The sequence below is a fragment of the Micromys minutus genome (genome assembly GCF_963924665.1).
Source record: "Micromys minutus genome assembly, chromosome: 7".
NCBI lineage: Eukaryota > Metazoa > Chordata > Mammalia > Rodentia > Muridae > Micromys > Micromys minutus.
In genome coordinates, this window is record NC_137976.1 from 70,911,433 (window position 1) to 70,931,274 (window position 19,842).

The 19,842-nt window shown below is 41.0% G+C and overlaps 1 pseudogene across 1 annotated transcript; it reads left to right on the top strand.

Moving 5' to 3' along the window:
* Window positions 1-8,709: 8,709 nt before the first annotated feature.
* On the top strand, window positions 8,710-16,731 carry LOC308422920 (acyl-protein thioesterase 1-like; annotated as a pseudogene). The gene is made up of 2 exons: window positions 8,710-8,750; window positions 16,258-16,731. The product of its transcript is annotated as an acyl-protein thioesterase 1-like (transcript).
* Window positions 16,732-19,842: the final 3,111 nt, after the last annotated feature.

A 19,842-nucleotide genomic window follows, 5' to 3' on the forward strand; every position in this document is an offset into this window, starting at 1 on the left:
AATGAGGGTATCCTTAGCTGTGGCCCACAGTGTTGTGTATATGGAGCCTACCTCCTGTGGCCAGGCAGGAACTCCCAGTAGAATGATAGGAACACCAACCTACACACAAAGGTTTGATCCAAAACTTACTCTGTCTACAAGAAATGCAGGGATTGAGGATGGAGCAGAGACTGAGGGCATAGCCGATCAATAACCAGCCCAATTTGAGACCCATCCCATGGACAAGCTCCAATCCCTGACATTATTAATGATACTCTGTTATGGTTGCAGATAGCAGCTTGTTGTCCTCTAAGAGGCTCCACCCAGCAGCTGACTCACACAGATACAGACACCAACAGCTAAACAGTGGCTGGAGCTTGGGGACTCTTATGGAAGAACAGGAGGAAATATTGTAGCCCATAAGGGGAAAGAAACTCAGAGGACCAACATAATCAACTAACCTGGACCCTTAGGGATATCAGAGACTGAACCACTAAACAAAGAACATACATAGGCTGGACCTAGGCCTCTATACACATATGTAGCAGATGTGCAGCTTGGTCTATTGCCTACATGAGGAATATGTTCTTCTAGCTGGGCTGCCTTGTCTGGCCTCAGTGGGAGAGGAAGCACCTAGCCTTGCAGAGACTTGAAGTTCCATTGTGGGGGATACCCAGGGACCCCCCACCTGCTCAGAGGAGAAGGGGAAGAACATGGGGTAAGGATTGTGGGAGGCGGTGACCGGAAGGGGGCAGCGAGTGAGATGTAAAGTAAATAAGAAAATATTAATTAATTAATTAATTAATTTTTAAATGGCCATCCTATTATAAGCAATCTACAAACTCAATGCAATCCCCATCAAAATTACAACACAGTTCTTCACAGACATTGGAACAACAATTTTCAGCTAAAACAATCCTAAATAATGAAATCAGTGCTGGAAATTACCATCCCAGATTTCAAGTTGTACTACAGTGGTATAGTAATGGTACTGGCATAAAAACAGACACATCAATCAATGGAATCTACCTGAACACTCATCCATAAGGTATCCATACCTGTGGACACCTTGTTTTTTTTACAAAGAAGCCAAATGCGCACTGGAGAAAAGACAGTCTTCAAAACATGGTATTGGTTGAATTCAATGGCTACATGCAGAAGACCAATAGAACCATGCACATCACCTGCTCAAATTCAGCTCCACATGCATCAAGGAGCTCAAGACCCAACACATTTTACTTGATAGGAGAGAAAGTGGGGAATAGTTCTGAACACATTAGCACAGAAGACTTTCTGAACACCAATAGTGCAGACGCTAGGACTAACAACGAATAAGTAAGCCAATTATACATCTGATAGAGGCATATCAAACATTTATAAATAACTAAAAAACAAAACAAGTGTAGATTGTCCTGAAGCTGTTTGTATTTTAATGTTAATTCCACTTCCCCAAGGAGGGCTGCCTAATCATATGACTCCAACTGAACCTTCCTGTTTTAATTAGTAAAATCAAAGAAAGCCCGTGACTGGGTGGGATGAGGGAGGTGGAAAGGGCTGAGAGGAGGAGGTCAGAAGACAGAAGGTAAAGATTGTGGCAACATGGAGGATCCCCAGGACCAGCTAGATCCAGGTGAGATTGATTGGCATTAAATAGCTATGAACATTAAGGATTTAATCGGTCTAGTATCTTATATAGAAGGGCAGTTTGTATCTTTGTCTATTTGATGAAATCTTGTTGTGTAGAGGGTTTATGGATTAAAAGTTGAATATATAAACCTGTATAAAATGTTATCAGCTGTAGAGTTGTGTTTGTGGGATTTTGGGGTACAAAAATACCCCAGGACAGAGTCAGAGAACAGGCGGTAGTAAACCGCTAGGGAAGGGAGTTGTGCAAAGGGAGTGAGATCTGGGTGGCGGCTTGGACCTGGTCTTCGGCTCCATATCAGGGTCAGGCCTGAGGAGTGAGACCTCAGGGCCAATAAAAAGATAAACCAATTTTTTATTTTAATATTTACTGCAATAAACAAGCACCTCTAGACATGAAGAAAACAAATAACCCAGGAGAGTTATCAAAATATGAAATACACATGGCTGAGAAACACTTAAAGAAATATCCAACATTCTTAGCCATCAGGGGAATCAAAACTATCTTGAAAGTTCAACATACAACAGTCAAATGGCTAAGATCAATAAAACAAGTGACCGCTCATACTGGCAAGGATGTGGGGAAAGAAAAGCATTTGGTGGGGGGAGCACAAATATGAACAGCAAGGACAGAATCAGAACACATCTACCTAAAGACCCAAAGACTACATCCTATTCCAGAGACTCTTGGTCAACCATGTTTATTGCTGTTTTAGTCATAATAGTCAGAAATAAGAAACAGCCTAGATGCTATCAGTGGATGAATGAATAATGAACATTTACACAATAGTAACATTTGCAGATAAATAGGTAGAGCTAGGAAAAAAATCATCCTATAAGGCTAGAAGATAAATATGTTTTTCTCCTATATGTGTATATTAGTTTACAAATCTTTGATATGTATGTTACAATTTAAATAACCACAGAGGTCAGGTACCTGGTAAGGAACTCAGAGGAGAGAGGGCAATCTCCCAAGGAAAGGAAAATAGAATATGTTGTTATGGAGAGACAAAGGGGAAACTAGAATAGGAAGATAAACAGGGAGGGGGATGGAAGAGAAGAATAAGGGGGGTTGACCCTCAATAGCCTTTTGTGGCAAGTGACTAGAAGGCAACCCCAAATGGCTATAACAAAAAGGTTTTATACTTTTTAGGGGTACAGGTTACATCAGTGAAGGTTATGGTTTAAACTTATTGGCTAAGCATCCTGACCTTTGAATCTACTGGCTAGCAAGCATATGACATACATTTCAAACTCTATCTGGGACCAGAGGGTTAGGTGACTCTCAGTACATTCTTTGGTTTTTCAAGAATGTTCCTGCTCCTCCCTAGAACTGTGTGTGGAGAATGGAACTTGGCCTAGCCTTGACCTGAGGTGGGAAGCTGGTACTTGACCTGAGGCGGTCGGTGTAAGTCTAAAAATGCCCCCAGGGTTCTTCAGTGTACTTTGTAAAAGAGTTTTGATGTAGCCATGCCTAAAGCTTGGTTGTGATAATTGTCAGGAGGAAACTTTTCCCAAAGTTTTAATGTGTTTAATTATGTGAAAAGAAAATCACTTGTTATCAGACTCCAGAAGTTTTGGACCAGCACTGGCTAAGTGGAGCTGGACCCAAGTTCATTCTTAACTTATGCAGATCTTTTCCTTGCTGATGATGATACTTGTAGGAATCTCCACAAAGAGGCAAGAAAAGGAAGACTGAGATGGTATGATTTAAGGTATCTGAAAAATAAAAAATGTTTTAGATTGCTTTTTTTCATCTTTCAAAAGTTTTTTGATTCTTAACCATTTGATCAATGGGATTCTGATTAGCAAATGGAGCATTGGCTGCTTACAATTCAGTCACAAGCTCAAGGTTTTAAATCCCATTTGGATGTGTTCTAAAGGTAAACTGAAAGGTGTTTTTCATCATGCTAAAATATCTCTGTTCAATCTGTGTATCTAACTCTCTGGACTAAAAATGTCTTTTAAGTCCAAACTATAGCTTTTACTAGGTCTCAAAGACATGAGTCTACTCATGTTGTCTTATGGACACTTGTTAACTGCTTTTTCTAAAATGCAAATTTCAATACAATGATAAATACTGTATATCCTCTTGTAACTAAAAATTACATAAGCTTCATGGAATGAAGAACACCTAATATTTGGATCTACTTACCACAGACCAAATGGACTTCAGATGAATATGCCTGCCTAATACCAAGAGTAGGGTTTTCCTGTTGGTCTTGGAGTTCTCTTACCTTCCCCAATTACTAAGACAAATTTAGCTTCAGTTCCTAGTTTATATTTGTCTCAGCCGATTTTCACCTGGTTGATATCTAGGAACCACCTGAGGATGGCAAATTGCCGACTTCTGATTTATTGAAAAGTGATGATTAACCAGTTCAGCCGATAGGATGATTCCCTGTCTTTCACCTGGATCACTTAACCAGATGCTTCTAATAAATGCCCCTTTGGCTAGCATTTAGGCCTTCCTGGGCCCCTAAAAGACAACATCCTAATCTCAGCAGGACACTGTTATAGAAGAAGAAAAATATGGTGTCCATTACTCCTCTTTACAGGCTGAGACTGATGCAATAAGCAAGAGGTTTAATGGTCCAGTGCACTGGGGTTGTTCTGCAAGCAGGACAGTGATGACCCTGAGGTTTCAAAGTACACAATTTTTATACAGTTCTGCGGGTGGATTTCAGCAACAGCATGGGGTGGTGGTGTCTCAATGGTGGGCTACAGTGACCTTTGGATTCATTGGATAAGGGGGGTTAAGCTGATGCTTTGGGGCTTTTCCATGAAACCTTATGGCTATCAGCCAGTAAATTCTGTCCTTGCTTTGTTTCTCAAAACTGGGTGTTTTGAGAAAGTCCTAGTGGGTCTCCAGACAGCTCAGCTCTTGATAGAACTGCTAACACTCTGTTAGCTCACCTCGTGCAGACTAAAAGCCCAGTTTTTTTATTCACATATCAATTCAGTTATTTATTCCAGGTTTCCTCTTGACCATCCCAGGAATCAGCAGTCCAAGACCTTGGTCCCCTGACTAAGAGACAACAAGCACAGACACAAACAATAAGATGGCAGGGTGGGACCTCACCCTAGAATTACCACTACAACCACTCCTGAACCTAAATTCACTCTGTCTGAAGCTGACCTTGAACTTGGGTCTGTCTGCATTTGTGTCTTTTTGATAAGGTGACTCATAGTAGGGCTGCCTCTGTTTCTTTAGATTCATGAAGCCTCTCATATAATTCATATTGCATCCTTGTATTTTGCATAGCTAAGAAATTATATATTTTCAAGTTCATGTTTTCAGAGTTCTTTTCCAAAGCCTTAGGGTTGTCCTGAATGTCCCAGAGTTTACCATTTTGCTAAGACATTAACTACACCTTTGCCTCCCAGACTCGTGCTGTTGTTAGATCCTCAAAGCGAGGACCCCCCCACACTCTGTCCTAGGAAAGGTGATACTCCAAATCACTCAGGAGAAGAGGTCTTGATGCAAACTGCAAGAGGATTTTTATTCCAAGTGCACTGGGGCCCATAGTCATACACCACGCAGGGGTAGAGGACTACAGACCCCAAATGCAGAATCGGGACAGCTTTTATAGGGTTCACAAGGTCCACGAATCATAAACCAATCATTCTAAATTATCTAAGTCCATGCTTTCTAGGCCAATTATTGAAAACTATCTAAGCCCATGCTCCAGGGACCAATCATGTTAAACTATCTAAGCTTGTGCTCCAGGGACCAATCATGTTAGACTATCTAAGCCCGCGCTCCATGGACCAATCAGTTCCCTATAGTCTCAGAGGTCTGTATTTACAGGTGTCCTGGATGGGGGTGACAATGGCAGTCAGGAGAAGTCACTAGGGCAGGAGGGTTTCTATGGTGCAAGCAGTTTGCAGAAGCCAGATAAGCTGTTGAGTCGGCTTATCTTCTGTTAACTTACTAGGCCTGGCTCGAGTATCCAAGGGCCTGTCCTATGCCCTTTTGCCCAGTTTCATACAGAAAGCAGTCTCTGGAACAGCAAGGAGTGTGGCCTTATATCTACTTATTGGCAGAGAGCATGGTCTGGAATTTGAGGTATTTAGGGCTACTTAGGCGTGGGGGTTAAGGCTCCTTTAGAGTGAGGTAGCTTAGGGGTCCTTGGAGAATTGGGCTCTATTTTTATCTTTTCACTGTCTCTGATTATCATGGAGTCTTTAATGTTAACAGTCAGGTTCCTTGAAGGAGGAACATAAAAATATGTACATTATTATACAAACAAGCCTTACACCAACACTCATGGAGGCCCTGTTGGCCTATTCCAGGGACAAGAACCATGTCATTCCATGCCTACCAAGGCCCAGCAGTCTCTCTTTGTCTTGATCTTGTATTTATTCAACGACAGTCACAAATTACAAAAATGTCCACGGGTGACCTGGGCCTAATGACACCAAGTCACAAACAGCTGAGGCAGTAGAATCCAAAATCAACAGCAAGATTGGGCTACATAGCAAGACTCCATCTCAATAAGTAAATAAATATATAAGCACATGCATAAATAAATAAAATACCCACATGCCTTCAAGTGTTACTAAAGCACAGAGATCAGAGAGTCTATCTGATATAAGAGGAACAGATACGTGGCTTCCAGGAGGGATTATCTGTTCCCCTGAGAGACCAGACTAACTCCATCTTGGGTTCAGGCTCCATCTTAGATAACCTGACCTAAGGTTGAACTAAGTTAACCAACAAGCCTGCACCTAGCACTAGTCTCCAGGTCACTCCCTAACAAGCAACAATCAGAGAGAGAGCAAAAGTTAAGTTCATGGTTTGGCTCCCAGCACCAGCCAATCATTTTTAAGGGCATCAAATTTCATAATAGATGTGTGCCAAGCTGGAAACCCCCTTTCTTGTTTGCTTGCCTCTATAAATGCTTGCTTGAAACTGGGATCAGGGCTTCACTCTCCCATTCTGCTGCATCAGTAATGATGGTGAGCCCAAGCAGGAGCTTGATGGAAGACCCTACTGTGACTGCCCCAGAACTGTCTCCTTTGGTGGTCTTTGGGGGTTCAAGTACTCTTCCTAAACGGGCACAACATCTCATTTGCTAACAAACCTTAAGCGTGGTAGAAGAGATGGGTATTTAAAGAATGGACTAGAGAAAGAAACCACAGGAAAATGACAATAGGGCAAAGACCCTGTTCAAGCAATAAGTAGAGGGCTTTCTTTTGTAGTCCTTACTTTGTGTCGGCTACATACTCAATGCTATCACATGCGCTTGGGTTCTGACCCCTGCAGAAGGGATGGAGAGGCATATTTTACCAAAGCAGACCTGGCCTCCAGGTTCTCCCAGCATCCCTCAGTCCCTATGTAGCATACCCTACCCCCAACCCTGAACTTTACAGCTCAGGGGCTGGACTGCCCTTCCCCCAGAGGCTCCTCCCTATGCTAAATAATCCAGACATTTTTGGCTCACTTCCTCCTCCTCCTCCTCCTCCCCCTCCTCCTCTGAGGGAGCTCTTTCTCTCTTTCTCTTCCCCCTCCCCTCTTATTCCTCCTCGTGGCAATAAACATGGCCTTCTTTATATATTTTAATCTGGCTTGAATTGGCTCATTTCACTGATGGAGACATAATTTACCACTCTCCATAGCTTTTAAAAAGAGGCACAGATCATCTGCCCTATAATTTACAATCACTTTGGTTCAGTATAGGCTTTGTAGAAATGAGTTTTCCTGCACGGTTAGGAAGGTATGTGGGAGAAAGGAATTCCTGCCATTTCTTTTCCAGGAAACATTTGCCTCAAATCCTGTCCTTTCTACAATGCCCCAGAAAGCTACTGTCAGTCTGCCAACTAAACTTCCAAGATACAAGGGCTAATGAGAAAGACAGTCCAGGATCTAGCTAGAACTACCCAACAAATTAGTAAATTCTAGTGACCTTGTAAGGGTGTGCTACATTTTTTAAACACTAAAAACTTTGAATGGGATTTTTTTTTCAATGTGAGGAATTAAGTCTCAGGGACCTTGAGTGTTAGGGTCCGAAAATTGCTGAAGGAAGACCCTAGACTCAGATAGTATGCATTTATTCTGCAGAAACAACCAGCATGGGAGATGTCAACTAGTTTTTGAAATGGTGACCCAGACAAAGGCCTTCTATAGGAAAGCAGGGAGAGCTCTCTAGAAGAATTAATCTAAACTTCACAAGTGGGTGCTAGGGGGTCACAGGTGATCAGTGGTCTGCACTCCTATATCATGAATGTTTAACCGTAGGATGAGACAGGTCTGCCCAGCACAGACAGCCCATTCTGAGATAAGGTCTTTCCCCATTTTGTGATTATCCCCAGGCTGTTATTTGAGAGTGGGTTTTATGATCTTATTCTGGGTTTTATGGTCTATCATTGGAGTTGGTGTCTTGTGGCCTAGTTCCTGGGATGTATGGTTTGTCCCTGGAGCTAGTGCCTTACACCTTTTCCTTAAATGGCTGGTCCTTAAATGGAGACAAATGGGGTTTATGCTGTCCTTTCATGAGCATATAAGATAAAGGCTCCAATACTGAGCTCTGACAGGATCTGAGCTGTGATCTTCCTGCCTGTGCCTTCCAAGTACCTGAAATTACAGACCTGTTTAGGAATCTCTATCAGAATGTGGAGGTTTGGCTCTTGACTTCAGTTCTGGGAATGGATCCAGGGCAGAGTCAACTCTCCCTTTGTTTATAACTTTAAACTTGAACAGTTAGATAAGATGGGAGTGTTTTTCAGCCCAAATTTCTATACAAGGTGTGACTCTTTCTGGGACAAAGAAGAGCCTTCTAGAAATGGAGGGTCACAATCTTCTTGGGGAAGCTTAACAAGGTAGAAATTGCAGCCTCCCACTGTGCATTCCTGGACCTCTGTGGTCATATTTGACATCTGCCTGGGGTGTCGCCTGCAGTGGACTTCAGTGGTGACAAAGAGAGTGAAATAGTCCTAAGTACCCAGGGGCATAAATGGGAAGTGTCTGGTCAGAAAGAGAAGGCAGGTACTCAGTGATTGTAACTTTTCCTGTAGCTGTAATTAAATACCTTTAAAAAGTAACTTAAGAGGGGGGTTGTTCGCTGTCTGAGAGGACATCCCATCATGGTGTGGAAGGCCTGGCAGCAGGAGCATGAGGCAGATCGGTAACACTGCATCCAGAGAGAAACCTAAAAGCAATGGCTGCTGTGGCTCAGCGCCCTTTCTCCTTTTTATTCATTCTAGAACTCTGGCCCATGAAATTGAGAAAAAGGGGGGAAAAGACCATCCTGCACAGAGTCTTTACCCTGGAATCTGGCTCATTTTCCTGTTGGCAGGGTCAGAGGCAGGAAGCTTCAAGCGCTGTAAATGGACAACAGTGTATGTTGAAGGCCAGAATGGTATGCAACCTTCGGTTTTAACACTTCTCTGCGATTCCTACAGTAATTATCTGTGCCTGCCTAGGCTCAGGATACTTTGTGACCTAGCATTTAGACACTTCTCTCTGACACACGAGTTTCTACCACACAATGACCTTTCAATCCTGAATAAAGTACACTCTCAGAGCAATGTAAAAAACTGAGGGAGGAGATTTAAAGATATTTTAAGACCTCCTTGAAATTTTTATATAATGTATTTGGTTATATTTGTGCCCTGCAACTTTTCTTGCACCCACCCTTACCTTCCTACCTACCCAACTTCATGCTCTTAGCTTTTTGAGTTCAAGTCATGTTATTCAAACAGTTGGGTGTGGAGCCAGCCCAGGAAAGTGGCACCTCAGGAGTTACACCCTTAAAGAAAACTGACCCTCCATAATCCAGCTGTTATCAAATGCAAATAGCTCCTCAGCTGGGGTTGGGACTTCACTCTACAGTCCTCAAGAAGATTCTTAACATTCTTTAGAGATAAAATTTAAAAGCCACCCAAATCATATGTATGCTTCTTCTAAAATTACCTAAGAGTTGTGTCTCCGAGGTTAAGAACATGCTGTTGTAGTAAATATTTAATCTCAATTGGGGGTTTCTACCCCACCTTTATCGTTCCGTTCCCAGATAAGAGACTCACAGCCTTTATATTTATAATAAGCCTTTAAAGCATAGAGCTGAGCAGAAATCAACCCTCCATGCTGTTTGTATCTTCTCCCCTATCAACAACCCACATTAACTAACTATGTTCCATCTGGGCTGCTCTTAACTCCAACTGGCCAGCCCTTGTAGCCATGTTCGCATGGCTCACCTGTCCCATGGAGTCTTCTCTCTCCCCCTTCTCTCTTCTGCCTCTCTATTCAACCAATAGTTTTAAATTAAGGAGCACCATAACGTCACTCTGCACCTATAAAAATTCTCTCATGCCTGAGGCAACCAGGACCAGCCAGTACTTAGCATTACAATACACTGCAACAGACCAAACCTCAACTTGTGATACTTTCAAACAAGACCCCAGTTCAGAGTGCAACCAGCTCAAAGGTCTGTAACTTCAGATCCAGGGAATCTGGTGCCCTCTTCTGGCAATTAGAGACACTACAGTTGTGTGGTGCACATAGACTCAGGCAAGAAAAAAAAAAAAAAAAACTAAAAAAAAAAAAACTACACACATCAAACAAATAAATCTTTCTTTAAAACACCTAAAAGTGAATCCACTTTGTGAAGCCCATGTCCATGCTTGGGGATGTCTTGTCTTGACTGGGACCTTGTTTTTCTTATATTCATACTTAAATGAGCGTTGTCAATAAACTGACTCTGCTTTACCCTGGCTCAGATGAAATTCTTCTCTGTGAAAAGATCCAAGGGCCCCTATGGCTACTTCCAGTGACAACAAATGCAGTGTCTCCATTTCTGCCCTTCTGACAGCACAGCACATAGGTATGTCTTGAGCTGCTCTTCTTACCTAATCCAATCTAGAAAAGCCACTGTTGGTCACTGTTCTATTGCTGTGAAGAGACAGCATGACCATGGCAACTCTTCTCAAAGAAAGCACCTCCCTTAACTGGGGCTTCCTTACCATTTCAAAGGTTTAGCCCGTTCTCGTGGTGCAGAGTATAGCGGCACACAGGCAGACATGGGCCAGAGAAGTAGCTGAGAGCTCTGCATCTGAATCCAAGGGCAGCAGAAGAGAGACTGACCCTGCGCCTGGCCTGGGCTTTTGAAACCTCAGAGCCCACCCCCAGTGATATACTTTCCCCAACAAAGCCACAACTGCTCCAAAAAGTCCACACTGACTAATCCTTCTCAAGTAGTAACACTCAGTAATTATTAAGCATTTAAGTATGTGAATCTATGGGGGACATTCGTCTTCAAAACACCACACCTAGGGGATTCTAAGTTCTTTCAAATTGCTAAGTGATGCTATCAGCAACCACAAGTCCATTCCTTATGAACGTCACATCCAGACATGTCACTTTTAGGTCATAGCCATCCAACCCTTGTCCTGTTGCCATCTTGTAGTGAAAAATGCATTAAACCTAATTTTTAAAACCCCCACAGTCTTTAACTGTTCTAAAATCAATGCGGAAATGCTTCTGTGGCTCAGAGAATGTTTTAATTTGGACACACTGTAGTATCATGACTTGCAATACTCTGTGTTAGTCCCTGGTTTTTAACACCATAACAAACTCAGATACCTTGTAACATGAAGCAAGTTACTACACCCGACACACAGTGGTACAGAGTAAATATTCAAGTTCCAAAAGGGGGAAGAAGATGACCACGCACAAAAAAAAGAGATTGGGCAAACGCAGGACTAAAGCCTAGTACAGAAGCACCAAAGTCATGCAACTGTGTGTCCGGTATCTGGGACTCATCTGTCCTTCAAAGGACTAGGATAGCCCCCACTCCTCCAACTCTGTGAAACCCCCACACAAATCACATGCCTTGGTCTAGCTCGATTCCATGCCTACAGCTTTCCTCTGTGAATGTCACGTGCTTCAGAAATCCTCAACATCCTGGGCCTTCCGCTGTGATTTAGGAGCTACTTTGTATAATGGTCACTTGTGGTCTTCTTGTGGGAAGACCACGTCACACTTTGCCTGGCCTTAGCCACTTTGTGGAATCATTGAACAAACTCTATGACACCAATCCCAAAATCCTGGGTGGTTTGTTTGTTTGTTTGTGCTTGCAAAATGTACCATATGCATGATGGTTTCAAGTTCTTTTGACGCCTCAGAATGGAGTCTTCCTTCCCTCCTGGACCATAGTTGTAATAACTTCCATATACTTAAATCTGCAAAATCAGATTTTTTCCCCCAGGCTGCTGTTTTCAAGTAGGAAATGCTTTCTGAGGTGTTTGAGTTCAAACTTTCAAATAAATTTGAATTTTCACAAATTGGAGTGTTGGGATTTGTAGAGCCTCATCTTAAAAGCACCTTGTCCCAGTACAAACCCTAAGATGTTGCTTTAGTAAGATTGATTATTTAAAAATTATAGCTGCTTTTGCCAGGCATGGTGGTAAACACCTCTAATCCTAAAACTTGGGAGGCTGAGATGGGTGGAACTCTCCGAGTTTGAGGATAATCTAAACAGCAGGCAAGCCCTAGGCTAGCCAACGCTACATAGTAAGATCTTGTCTTCAAAACAAAACAAAACAAAAACAATTATAGCTACTTTCTCAGAAACTGCCTTCTCTGCCCCATTACATTTGCTCAAATTCTTTTCTTCACCAAATTAAAAAAAAATGGTATATTTATGTCCTCATTGTTGCTCTGTTTCACTGGAGACAGATATAAAAATGGCATCTGCCTGGGTGAGGATGGTTCCCAAAAGCCAGTGTATCTGAGGGACCAGAATTCCTAAATACGATCAGAAGGACTAAGAAGTGAGGCCTTATTGTGGGGAAGTGTATTACTGGTGGTGGACTTGGAGGTCTCAGAAGCCCATGCCTCTTCTCTCTCTCCCTCCACACCTCTCTCTCTCTGTCCTACCTGTGGATCAGAATGAGGACGTAGAACTCTCAGCTACTTGTCTAGTGTCCTGTCTGCTTGTGTTTGCCATGCTTTCCAATGAAATGCTTTCCTTCCTGAAACTTCCCTCCATTGTGCTGTTTCTCTGCAGCAACAGAGCAGCGGCTGAGACAGACCCATCACCTTGCCGCAGCCAGAATGTTCTTCCATCTTGAAATTTCCTTCACCAAACAAACTAGTCCTTTGCCTTTTAATTCAGCCTCACTCACATTCTCAGGGCAAGGGAGAGGATGCAGCCAGTTTCTTTGCCGGGAGCAGCAGGAATTCTCTGTATCCCAGTCCTAATCGCTTCTGAAACTTCACGCCCTAGGCCTGGTTGGCTGTTTTAGGGTTTCTATTGTTGTGAAGAGACACCATGACCATGGAAACTCTTACAATGGAAAGCAGGTAATAGGAACTGGTTCACAGTTTTAGAGGTTTAGTTCACGATCATCATGGTGGAAGCATGGTGCCATACAGGCAGACACAGTGCTGGAGAAGGAGCTGAGGGTTCCTTCTGTTCTGAGGGCAGCAGAGAGAGAGAGAAACTTCAGGCCAAGCAACTGAGACCTCAGATCCCACCTTCTTAGGGACACACCTTACCTCCTCTAAACAAACCACACCCACTCCAACAAGGCCACACTTCCTAATAGTGCCACTCCCTGTGGGCCTATGGGAGCCATTTGTATTCAAGTCACCACATTCATTGTCCATGTTCCTTCTCTCAACATTCTGGTCTTCTGAACTCCCACCAGAACGAGCCATTAACCTGTGCTGACAATGGATTTCATAGCCAAAGATTCCTTAAATCTGGCAAAGGTTCTAAAAGACATGAAGCTTAGGACAGGTAAATTAAATATGTCATTGAAACCTGCAGAAACTGAGTCAACCTTCTGCCATCCAAAGGACAAGATGCATACCACATTGAGAAACTCATAACCATCCTCTCCTCAAGTCCTTACGGGCTCCACAGCAGACCCAGAGGACTCATCAGGCGGGCTTGCCTGTGTCTGAGCCTGTCCAAACTTAGCCTGGCAACCTTGTGTGGGTAAAAAGGGCCCTGACCCAGAGGCTGGAGCTAACATGGAAAGGCCCGCATCCTGTGGTCCTCACCACACAGCAGTGAAGATAGTCAAGGTGACCTGTGGATCACCACACCCAGCTAAAGGTGGTTACAGAAGACAACAGATGCACTGTCACCTGGTCCTCCAGCCCGCTGAAGACTAACTGACGTGGGCAGTATCATTATGGTGCTCTCCCCATGAGAAAGTCTCCAAAGCCTCATCAGCAAGGACCTTGGATATAGGAATTAAGAAATATTGGAACCAGCGAGTTCATACTCAATATATCCAACCCAACTTCCAGGTATATTTCTGTAAAATACTGCATCCAGAGACTACTGGGAGGTAGTTAACTGGTTGCTGCTAAGGAGAATGCCCCTGGGGCTGTGAGTCCACTAGTGATCTTCCTGTCACCATGTGCTCCCTTATGTAGAAAGCCCTAAAACCACAATTTCCCCAGGAATTCCTCTAGTAGCCTTAAAGATAAAGGTCCAGGGGGCAGCAGAAGCCCCTCTGTGTTCTAGATGCTAGAGTCTTAACTATTCTCAATGGGAAGCGTGGACAGAAATAGAAACAATGAAGAAATCACAAAAGGAGACAACCCTGAAGTTAAAAAACCTAGGAAAAACATTGAAAGTCATGGATGCTAGCATCACCAACAGAATACAAGAGATGGAGAAGAGAATCTCAGGAGCAGAAGATACCATAGAAAACATTGACACAACAGTCAGAGAAAATGCAAAAGATCTAACCCAAAACATCCAAGAAATCCAGGACACAATGAGAACAAACCTAAAGATAATAGGTGTGGAAGAGGGTGCAGAATATCAACTAAAAGGCACAGTAAATATCTTCAACAAAATTATAGAAGAAAACTTCCCTAACCTAAAAGAAGAGATGACCACAAACATACAAGAAGCCTACAGAACCCCAAATAGACTGGACCAGAAAAAAAATTCTTCCTGACACATAATAGTCAAAACAACAAATTCTCAAACCAAAGAAAGAATACTAAGAACAGTAAGAAAAAAAAAGGACAGGTACCATATAAAGGCAGACCAATCATAATTACACCACACTTTTCAACAGAGACTGTGAAAGCCTGAGGAGCCTGGACTGACATCATACAGACACTAAGGGAACACAAGTTCCAGCCCAGGTTACTCTATCCAGCAAAACTCTCAAACACCATAAATGGAGAAACCAAGATATTCTAGGACAAAAACAAATTTACCCAATATCTGCCCACAAATCCAGCCCTACAAAGGATAATAGATGGAAAAATCCACCACAAAGAGTGAAACTTCACCCTAGGAATATCAAAAAACTAATTCTCTTGCAACAAACACCAACAAAGCAAAACACACAAACATAACTCTGTCTCTAACAACAAAAATAGCAGGAAACAACAGTCACTATTCCTTAATATCCCTTAACATCAGTGAATTCAATTCCCCAATAAAAAGACATAGACTATGGGACTGTATACATAAACAGGAGCCAGCATTTTGCTGCATACAGGAAATTCATCTCAGCATCAAAGACAGCCACTACCTAAGAGTAAAAGGTTGGGAAAAAACTTTCCAAGCAAATGGTCCCAAGAAACAAGCTAGAGTAACCATTCTAATATCAAATAGAATATATTTTCAACCAAAAGTCATCCAAAAAAGACAAGGAAGGAGACTTTTTACTCATCAAAAGAAAATTCTATCAATATGAATTCTCAATCCTGAACATCTATGCTCCAAATACAAGAGCACCCACATTCATAAAAGAAACTACTAAAGCCCAGAGCATATATTACACCTCACACAATAACAGTGGGAGATTTCAACACCCCACTGCCATCAATGGACACATCATGGAGGCAGAAAATGAACAGAGACACAGTGAAACTAACAGAAGTTATGAACCAAATGGATTTAACAGACATCTATAGAATATTTCATCCTAAAACAAAAGAAATACCTTCTTCTAAGCACCTCATGGCACTTTCTCCAAAACTGACCACATAGTTGGTCACTAAACAGGCCTCAATAGATACAAGAAGATTGAAATAATCCCATGCATCCTATCAGATCACCATGGACTAAGGCTGGTCTTCAATAATAACAAAAACAACAAAAAGCCCACATACACATGGAAGCTAAACAATGCTCTACTCAATGATAGATTAGTCAAGGAAGAAATAAAGAAAGAAATCAAAGACTTTTTAGAGTTTAAGGAAAATAAAGGCACAACATACCCAAACTTGTGTGATACGATGAAAGCAATGCTAAGAGGAAAACCCATAGCAATGAGCATCTCCAAAAGGAAACTGGAGAGAGCACACACTAACAACTTACAGCACAACTGAAAGCTCTAGAACAAAGAGAAGCTGATACACCCAAGAGAAGTAGATGGCAGAAAATAAACTCAGAGCTAAAATCAAACAATTTAAAATTAAATTAAGGTCAAAAATAGAGACAAAAAAGAACTATACAAAGAATCAACAAAACCAATAGTTGGTTCTTTGAGAAAATCAACAAGATTGATAAACCCTTAGCCAGACTAACCAGAGGGCAAAGAGAGAGTATCCAAATGACAAAATCAGAAATGAAAGTGGACGCATGGGGGGAGGGGGTGGCTGGGACTCTCGGCTGCCAGGAGCCTGAGCTCCCTTCTGCTTCTGACATGCAGTCAGCCAGCAGGTGATTGTGTTGCAACAAGTCCGCCCCTTGTGCCCGCAACCCGGAAGGCAACCACCGAGGTTATTTTCCTTCATGGATTGGAAGATACTGGGCACGGATGGGCAGAAGCCTTTGCAGGTATCAAAAGTTCCCACATCAAATACATCGTCCACATGCACCTGTTATGCCAGTCACATTAAACATGAATATGGCGACGATGCCTTCTTGGTTTGATATTATTGGACTTTCACCAGATTCCCAGGAGGATGAATAACCGAGATATTTCTGTGCTCCAGCGCCATGGAGATTGTGACCCTTTCGTTCCCTAATGTTTGGTTCTCTTTCTGCTGAAAGACTAAAGGCATTGTTAAATCCAGCCAATGTAACCTTCTCAATCTATGAAGGCCTGATGTGCAGCTCATGCCGGCAGGAAATGATGGATGTCGATCATTTCATTGATAAGCTCCTACCTCCAATTGATTGACGTCACAAAGAGGCCGTGAGCAGAAGCTCACCAGCATCACAGCAATAGAGTATAAACCTTTTCCCATGACTGATCATAAAACTTCTAATGTTTGCAGTGTTAAAATGTGCAAATACATATCAATGATACAGACCAAATGCTGTTGCCCTCATGGGAAATGTATGATCCTTTTAAGTTTCTATGCATATATTTGTATTATATGGTTCAGAATATACTAGTATTACAGCAGGTAAGTGAAGCAACTCACTTCTTTGTCATTCATTCAACAAAATAAGATAACACAAGCAGAGTTTTATTACATCATTTATAAATTACTACTCTACTCTGTGAAAGGTTCAGGTCTAAACAAGCTGCAAAGATGTAAGTGACTTCTTAATTCTGTCAGTTAGACTATGGTTTTACCCCACAGTTGTTCTGTCACCAGTCACCATGCAGTGTGTGTATTTTGGTTTGTGTTCATACATACGTTACTGTAATACCTACGTATTGCATACCCATGTAATACCTACGAATCCCTAATAACAGGGACAATGCTTTTAAGTGTCAGAAAGTAATACCATTCTCTTCAATTGATGGCCCTTCTATTGGGGACCAGGCTTTTTTCCCCCATGTATGTAATTTTTCTCCTCAAGAAGAAAAAAAATAGGTTCTTTTTTGATATTCCATAGAAAACTAATATTGCCTGTCTGTCATTTAAAAAAATCTGTCCCTAGATATTATATTGACATTCTTAAACACAGACATACAGTATTTCCAATATAGGTAATGTGAAAAGAAACCAAACATTAAGCTTACATATTTCAAATAACTTCACCTTTAGGCTGTAAAGTTATGAGAATCTTCAGCCCTGGTAATAATTCTATGATCTTATTTTTCTGCAAAAAAAAAAAACTTAAAAGGGTAAATAATATCTTGGCATGTTTAAAAATACTTGTGACTGAGTTTAAAATATAATTTCTTAAACATTTTATAGCAGAGTTTAAGTTTACATTTTCTGTACATGTTATGCTTAAGGCCAAATACTGTTCAAAATGAACAATCAAACTTTTGTTTTATTTTTATCTGGGTAACATACTAATTAGAAATTTTCATCTTAAGTAAAGGAGCTTGTGATAATCAGTCTCCTGTGCAAACAATAAAATAATAATTATTTGATTTTAAATCATCTACATATTCAAAATACTGGTGAAAATTATTTAATTCATGGGTAATAAGGACTGGTTAGAACTCACATATATAAAACCCATATTTATAACTGTTACCACACAATTGACTATGTTGTAAAAATTAAGGTTATTTCAGAACGGTTGCTTTCCCTGCTGTTTTCCAACCGACCAAGAAGAAGCATCTTTATAAACAGGTGCTAACTGATGGAGATCATTTGGTGTGTCCTGGATAGAATGTTAACAGTAAGGCCAAATGCTTATGTCTGGATTTAAAACAATTTCAAACAATCTTTTACTATTTTGCTTTACTTTGAAGAACATAAATTTACTTCAGTTATTCTATCTGTAAAGATTTATTTGGGGTAAGAAATATTTCGTTAAATTTGTGTGCTGTAATGTGGGAAAACGTTATGTTTTTCACAGTTTCTATCAATGTGAAATAAAATTTAATTTTGGCTTTAAAACAAACAAACAAAAAAAGAAAGTGGAGACATGACAACAACAACTGAGGAAATTCAAGAAATCATCGGATCCTACTACAAAAGCCTATACTCAACAAAACTAGAAAATCTAGAGGAAATGGACAATTTTCTAGACAGATATCAGGTACCAACGTTAAATCAGAATCAGATAAACCATCTAAACAGCTCCATAACACCTAAAGAAATAGAAGCAGTCATCAAAAACCTCCCAACAACAACAACAACAACAAAAAAAAAAAAAAAATCCCAGGATCTGATGGGTTCAGTGCAGAATTCTATCAGACCTTCATAGAAGACCTAATACCAATACTCTCTAAACTATTCCACAAAATAGAAACAGAGGGAACACTACCCAACTCATTCTTCAAAGCCACAATTATGCTCATTCCTAAACCACAGAAAGACCCTACAAAGAAAGAGAACTTTAGACCAATTTCTCTAATGAACATCGAGGCAAAAATATTCAATAAAATTCTTGCAAACTGAATCCAAGAACACATCAAAACGATCATTCACCATGATCAAGTAGGCTTTATCCCAGGGATGCAAGGATGGTTCAATACATGGAAATCCATCAGTGTCATCCACTTTATAAACAAACTCCAAAAAAAAACCACATGATTATCTCTCTAGATGTTGAGAAAGCATTTGATAAAATACAACACCCCTTCATGTTAAAAGTCTTGGGAAGGTATTCAAGGCTCATACTTAAACATAGTAAAAGCAATATACAGCAAACCAGTAGCCAACAGCAAACTAAATGGTGAAAAACTGAAGCAATCCCACTAAAATCAGGGACTAGAAAGGCTGTCTACTCTCTCCCTACCTATTCAGTATAGTAGTGGAAGAACTAGCCGGAGCCATAAGACAACAAAAAGAGGTCAAAGGGATACAAATTGGAAAGGAAGAAGTCAAAATATCACTATTTGCAAATGATATGATGGTATATTTAGTGACCCCAAAAATTCCACAGGAGAACTTTTACAGCTAATAAATGCCTTTACCAAAGTGGCTGGATATAAAATTAACTCAAATCAGTAGCCTTTCTCTACTCAAAGAACAAACAGACTGAGAAAGAAATTAGAGAGTTGACACCCTTAACAATAGTCACAAACAAGATGAAATATCTTGGTGTGACCCTAACCAAGCAAGTGAAAAATCTGTATGACAAGAACTTCAAGTCCTCAGAAGATGGAAAGATTTCCCATGTTCATGGATTGAAAGGATCAACATAGTAAAAATGGCCATCTTGCCTAAGGCAATCTACAAATTTAATGCAATCCCCATCAAAATTCCAACTCAATTCTTCATAGAGTTAGAAAAAGCAATTTATAAATTCATTTTGAATAATAAAAAACTCAGGATAGCAAAAACCATTCTCAACAATAAAAAAAAAAAAAAAAAAAAAAAAAAAAAAAAAAAAAAACAAAAAAAAACTTCTGGGGGAATCACCATCCCAGACC